The 7,524-nt window shown below is 34.9% G+C and overlaps 1 pseudogene; it reads right to left on the bottom strand.

The window, feature by feature from the left end:
• Positions 1-2,905: 2,905 nt before the first annotated feature.
• LOC112826356 (BOS complex subunit TMEM147-like) lies at positions 2,906-3,635 on the bottom strand (annotated as a pseudogene).
• Positions 3,636-7,524: the final 3,889 nt, after the last annotated feature.

The following is a 7,524-nucleotide window of genomic DNA, read 5'->3' as shown; positions in this document are numbered from 1 at the left end:
TCAGTGAGTCAGAAATGATTAATTTGGTTCATTTATGAAGAACTGGCATTCTTCCAGGGATATATCAACAAAATATGAAGACTACACACTAGGAAGTTTTAAAGCAGTCTTGAAAATGCAAGAGATATTAATCTCAAACCAAACATCTTCACTGCACTTTTGGGAATGATAAAACACACCAAAAGAGAAAAACCTCTTAAAATTTCAGTGGAATAGCATGTATTTTTAATGCATAGGTTTTGTTCATCCTTGAAAGTAGAAATACACTATGTATTAGATTTCTGGAAACTTAATTTGCACACTACTATAATATGCAGGATTTTATGTAAAGTAACGTGGAAGAGGTAATGGAATATAAATACTAAATAGTATACTATGAGTCACTGAAATTACATATAACTTTTCAATGAAAAGTTTCTTTTTACAAAATCTATGGCAGTGTCATTAACTGATATTGAGATTTTTATATTTTTTCCTAATATTGCACAGAAATCTGTAATCTGAAACATTCTAAAAATGACTCAGAGTTGTCCTGCATGCAGAATTTTACATAAAAAGCATGTTTTACAATGAATATATTTTTATTCTGAAAAAGACCTGATCTCCAAATTTAAAGGGAAAACTTTAATCACTATTGTTTACATTAAACGGTAAATAAAAAAAAGTAGTGTATATATATATATATATATATATATACATATATATATAAATATATATATAAAACTAAATGGTACATTTTTATGTGCCTCTGTATTTTAAAAAATAGTGATATATCCAAAAAATAGTTTTAGATTCACAAAAGCCTTGAGACTGGACACTGGATCCATAAATACAACATACTCAGTGCTTTGATGGCCAGTGCTTAACAGACTCTGAAATGTCACTGAATTAATAGGTTTTGTATTTCCATTCTGTATTTGAGCAATTTCTCCCAACTTCATTTGCCATCCTGCTTCCTTTTGTTGATAATCATGATATCTTTCAGTTAAACGTACCTTCTTCGGGGACTAATCAAAACCCTGATGGAGTCAGGGTCCCAGAGACCGATAATGGTGTGATGCGTCATTCTCATTGCTAACCCTGCAGAAATAGACTATGGAAGAGGCAAATGAGAGTGATGGCACTGAACCTTAAATGAGCTATATCAAGTGATTGTTTTCCAACAGACTCTTCAGAGCACGTCTTGTTATAATATTCCTGATGAGATATCCCAGCTTATTAGACAGCCAACTGTTATAGCGGTAATGTGGCCTCATTTAACAATATTAAACCCAAATGGCTATCAATGTTCAGAGCTCCTCTTTGTCACAGTAATAACCTTTATTTCACATTTTAATATTTTCTCAGTGGCAGTGGCCTAAAGAATTAATTTGGAGCTTCTCTGATAACATACAAAGTTGGATATCTTACTTGTTCCCACTGAGATACAGAGAAGTATGGTATTGTTAGAGAATGAGGGGCGCCTGGGTGGCTCAGTTGGTTGAGCGACTGCCTTCGGCTCAGGTCATGGTCCTGGAGTCCTGGGATCGAGTCCCGCATCGGGCTCTCCCTGCTCGGTGGGGGGGTCTGCTTCTCCCTCTGACCCTCTTCCCTCTCGTGCTCTCTGTCTCTCATTCTCTCTCTCAAATAAATAAATAAAATCTTTAAAAAAAAAAAAATAGAGAATGAGTCAAATCTCACATTTGATTCAAAGTTGAAGTATTCACTCTCAAATAATTATTTCTAATTGTGGAATATTATAATTAGATCCATTCTGACCTTAATTATGAATTAAAAAAACATTTTTTAGAAATATAAAAAATGTTTATTTCAACTAGAGCTATTTAACAAATACTTGGAGCACATTGAGTTATAATAAATAGGTAAACAAAAAATAAAACAAAAATAAAAATAATATAAAAATGTAGTAATCAAATGTCCAAATATACAGCAATCTGCCTTTTTTTGTGAAGGGGAAACCATAAATTCTAAATATATCTGTATTAAATACATTATAATTCAAGAAACATTTTTTTGAAGCATAGCATCTTTGTGCATGATGAGAAGTGCAATGTCAAATTATTGCCACTGGCATTAGATCGTTAAATATTCATTAACCAAATATTACTGTTTGGCATTATTTGATAAATGTATGGAAACATAATTCTAAGTTCTCCTCACTGATGACATAGCAATGGTCACAAAATGTTAAAGCATATTCTTCCCTAAAGCTGACACTGATGAGGTCCAGCAAACAAGCACATAATACCAGGAACATTCATCCTGAGCTATAATATGCATTTCCTCTTGGAATAGGTTTTGTCTCCATTACAACACAACAGGTTGCCTATATGACATGATAATAATGGTTAAATGCCAGGGCCTCCCATCCTGGATAATATTTGTATGTTTTCACATGTAAGCCTCACTTAATTTTCTTAAGGAAATTATTAAGATCCACATTACAGTTTTCCTCAGTTAACAAAAGCAGATTGCTTGATTCTAACCCCCACCACCCCCACCAGTTGATTTCAAGAGGTTTGCCCCATTATAATATGCAGCCAAAGTAACTGTGACAGTAACTCTTATTTCCCTCTAATCCCTTATATGCACACTTATCTCAAATTGTTTTATTCGGTAATTTATGAATTTGCTTTAAAAGTCACAAAGATGATGACATCTAGACAGAGTATATTGGCCTATTCAACTGAGTCCAGCAGATAGCCCATTCCTTAGCAGCTTTTTTTTTTTCCTTTCAGATAGAAAACACAGAGAGAGCCCAAGTAGGCCCATGGTGTGTATGTAAAAGTAGGTGTATGAAGAAATAATACATTTATTTTTATAATTTAGTAAACAAAGACTATTGGCATTGAAATATTTTCACAGGTAGTACAATCTCACAGGATTCTTTTTTTTTTTTTAATTTTTATTCTTTAACTTTACAAATACTGTTTACTTCACTGAAACGTGGAAGCCGGGAGACGGTATGTGAGTGTCTGGTACATGACACCGAGGAGTGCATGTTGACAGCAGTACCACAGAGAGCCAGGGTGCTGAGGGCCAGCAGTCCTGTCATCACAGCTCTGGACAGCAGTGCTGTCCTGCCCAGGGAACAGATGTGGATGAAGGTCTCCATGAAAAAGCCTTGTAGATGCTAAGGAATATCAGTAGGAGTACTGCTGGCTGAAAACCGTGGCCTAGGTCGTAACGTGTTATCATCCAGACCTGGGCAGATGCAATGATGTAACGGACCAGACTGATGTTGGAATCGTTGCTCATCTGGATATACGTCAGTCAAACTCAAAAGCCTGGGGCTCCAACCCAGAGGGGATTTCAGTGGGACAAAATGAGCTCAGGGGTGGTCCGGCTCAGGGCAACAACCATGATCTTGTGCTACCCAATGCCTGCATTCCAGGACATGACAAGGTTTAGGTCTCTCAGGTCTGTCACATCTACTCTGGCTTCATGAACTCCCCAATGAAATAGATGCCACCTTCCCGGGTGGGAAAAAGAGTGTCCAGAACAGCATCTTGCATGGCTGCATGAAGATGTGGGTGATTTCAGGTGTTGTACTCAGACAGGCTGCTGCACTTGTGGGTGATGAAGTAGGGGAAGAAGGCCAGGGTGAAGCCATTCCCAGTGTGGAACAGGGTCATGGCACCAGGCGCCCCCACCCCTCCCCACCCCTGGCTCACTGGAAGGAGGGTCTCTGGCTTGGTTGGCTTCGTGCCTGGGCCTAGAGTCCACCTGTCTCCCCTATGACCCACATGGCTTTCCTCACAGGAGTCCTTTAATGTATACTGTTCCAGAGGCATTCTTATTCCTATCTACATGAGAGCCCAGACACTTTCTAGGAATATTTAACAAAATCATTGCTAATTTTGAAAAAAAATCTGTTATAATCACAAATTGCTTTAAGATAAGTTGAACAATAACAATGTATGCAAATGCAAACAAGGACAAATTTAACAAAACATTTTAAAGTTATATAGCATTTTAATTTGAAAGAAGTTACAAAATAGTACAATTTTTAAATCTGATTTGGAATCAAAACACTTAATCATTAAAATTTGTAGAATCCCTGATCTACCTCAGTATACTAAATCACAGGTGCAGTCCAGGAATTACATTTTTTTAAAAGATTTTATCTGAGAGTACAAGAGGAGGAGAGGCAGAGGGCGAGGAAGAATTAGATTCCCCGCTGAGCAGGGAGCCCTATGAGGCGTTTGATCCGAGGAACCCGGGATCATGAGCTGAAGGCAGACGCTTAACTGACTGAGCCACCCAGTCACCCCCAGGAATTACATTTTTTTTTAAAGATTTTATTTATTTATTTGAGAAGGAGAGAATGAGAGAGAGCATGAGAGGGAAGAGGGTCAGAGGGAGAGGCAGACTCCCTGCTGAGCAGGGAGCCCGATGCGGGACTCGATCCCGGGACTCCAGGATCATGACCTGAGCCGAAGGCAGTCGCTTAACCAACTGAGCCACCCAGGCGCCCAGGAATTACATTTTTTTAAAAACTGCCCTGATTATACTGACATAGCTGGTCCCCTTGAATAGCATTTAGAAAACCACTGAAATTTCAATTTTTAAGTTTATATGTAGGAAAATAATTTTATATTCTTATGTATAAAGTCAAATATTTTTTACTATATTAAAATTTGTTTTAAAATTATACAAAATTTGGATTTTAACATGGATTATATAGAATCCCTTTAATCTGTTCTCTTTTTTTCTCGTTATCTAACATTAATTTTTTATTTTTTTAAATGTAATTTCTGGTTAGTTAACATAGAGTATATTATTAGTTTCAGTGGTAGAATTGAGTGATTCATCAGTTGCATATAACACCCAGTGTTCATTACATCAAGTTGCCCTCCCTAATGCCCATCACCCAATTATTCCTTCCCCCCACCACCTCCCCTCTAGCAACCCATCTGTTATCTTTTATTGAATTTGTCCCCTCTATTGCAATATCTATCGCAGTCTTCCTAAGTAAATCTTGAAAAGTAAAATCCATGAATTGAATTGAGAAAAATCTAATACTATAATTACAAGGTTCTGTAAAGATGGAGAAGCAAATAAATTTGTGTGTGTGAAAGATATATTTAACTTAGATTTTTCATCTGTGTTTGTTAGATACTAAAATAATAAAGGTTTTTTTAAATGAAAAATGCTGATATATTCATGTATCTAAAAGTTTACAGTGCATATGAGTTTCATTAACCCATGAGTAAAACAATGAATGGGTAAAGTATAAAAAATCATGGATTAATGTGATTACCTGTCATCAAGGAAAATGAGAGAGGTGATGTATGTTTTGTTTTTTAAAAGCATTCTAGAAATGGCAGAAGATTTAGTAATGAGTTTTTTGGCAAATGCACATATTATGTGTTACTTAGTTTGGAAGTGAACAGAGTTATGAATGGTAAGAAATCTTATCCAAATGACAGTTTATCCCATGTGCAATAAGTAAGCATCTTTTTAGCATTTTATTTTAATGTTCTCATGGTGGACTCTGATAAATAATTTCTTTAAAAGAAAGCATTAAAAATTCAATTTTCTTCTATCTTTCATTATATATTGCCTGTTTTATCAGATATTAATATTGTAACTTATACAATCATTTTAAAAAGCAGAACTTTGAATTTTTAACTTCCTATTGTCTAATATTCTAGTTAATTAAACAAATAGACATTAAGCATATGTTATATGCTTTTTCCTGTGATAGTGGAGAAACTGGAATATAAGGCAATTCTTTTAGAGACTCACAAGTATTGTGAGTAACAGAACAGGTTGTAACAGAACCCAAAGGTAAGAATTATTTTTTTAGTGAGTTACTGGTTTTCACCAGCCAGCACTTATTTTAATGCCAAGAATTATAAAGAATTATACTAAACTCTCTTCTAAACTAAAACAGTGCTATTAATCCCTAGAATAGTGACAATGCATTACTATGATTAACTGTATAATTATTATTTTAGGAACTAGCCACTTTAACCTTGGCAATGTTTTTTTTTTTTTTTTTTTTTTTTTCTAGTACTCTTTCCAGTTTCCCCTGGTATGGGCATCACAGAAAACAGTGCCTGTCTTCAATAAAGTAACTGTGAAATAAACGTTTGACCCAGAAGGCTTTCTATTGACCCAGACATATAAAATTAATCCTCCACAGAATAATGTACTTAGAACTGAGCGGAATGTAATGGTGTCAAAAAAGAGAGTAAAGAACATCAATACAAAACAAGCTTTTATTTTCCTTCAGCTTATGGATTCATACATATGAAAAACAGACCATTTTTTTTTATGGAATATGTTCAAGTTTTTGTTATATGCCATATAAAATATTAAAAACAGTACTCTTTTACAATGTCCCTGGATAATTATGTCTCCTATAAAGACTATTATTTTATTACAGAATTTAAAATGAACACATTTGTTTGATAATTTACAAATACTTGCACAAGATAAAAAATAAAAAATCTTTGGTCAGTGTCCAGCTTTAAAAATATAAGATATTTCTGTTTCCTCTATGTAATTCTTTCAGCACTGAATAAGGTTATAGAAAATACTCATTCCTATATTTATTAAGTAAAAGAGATATGCATTATTGCCCCAATAACTCAGAACTGAGACCGAAGTAGCAATTTTTGACTCTGAAGGAATTTGAAAGCCCATATGATTCCCTTTTTTCCCATATAAAGCAGTTTATAACACCTCACTGATAGATTTAATTGTTCATGCTCCTTAATTTTTTGATTCAGTGTCCTTTCATTTTTGTACCTGAAGGACTTCATGTTCTAAAAGAAAGTTAGAAAGTGAAAACATACAACAAAAGTTGTTATTCTCTACAAGAATTAAATGAAGCTTTTCCTCTCTGAATGCTACAATGTAGCAACATGTATTTCTTCATGCAGCTACCCAACTGAAGGGTGGTATGGCCAGTTCATTCTTTTCAGCTGTCTTCATGATGGATCCATAGGCTTTGTTGTTTCTCAGCTGGAATTTTTTACCTACTAAAGTTGGACAATTCGGGTAACTCCTATAAAATCTCCCTGTTTACTCACCTAGTTAAATGACATGCTTACCTTTGTAGAAACAAGCGATAATCCCTCTTCCACACACTGCAACACACACCTTAACAAATCTGTCAATCACTAGAGCTGAAGGATTCTATATTCTTTTATACTTAACTAGAAAAAGCAGTAACACAAATAAAGGAACATTTTTTTTTCAGACATCGGACATCTTGTCAATTCAAGTACTGTCAAGAATTAAGATAAATCACCTGATTTAAAAGTACAAAAACAAAAGTTAAAAATTTAAGAGCCCAAAGAGATGTAACTGGTAAATTTATGTGGACAGTCTGAGGGGTAGTTTTGTATGCCTTGTAAGCAAATGTTTTGTTCGATATTTGTTAAGGGGAAGTTTACTATCAACACCTAAATTCTACAACTTCATCGTCTTTTTAAAAGCTAACAGCACTGTTCTCATTGTGATGCTGAATGCTTAGAAAGGCCAGGCCTCATCAATTCTAACGAGTGCTCT

Source organism: Callorhinus ursinus, unplaced genomic scaffold, assembly GCF_003265705.2.
Source record: "Callorhinus ursinus isolate GAN/ISIS: 27379988/994484 unplaced genomic scaffold, GSC_fseal_2.0 scaffold7, whole genome shotgun sequence".
NCBI classification, from domain to species: Eukaryota; Metazoa; Chordata; class Mammalia; order Carnivora; family Otariidae; genus Callorhinus; species Callorhinus ursinus.
Note: the sequence above shows the minus strand (reverse complement) of the source record. Positions and strands in the feature narration are given on the sequence as shown.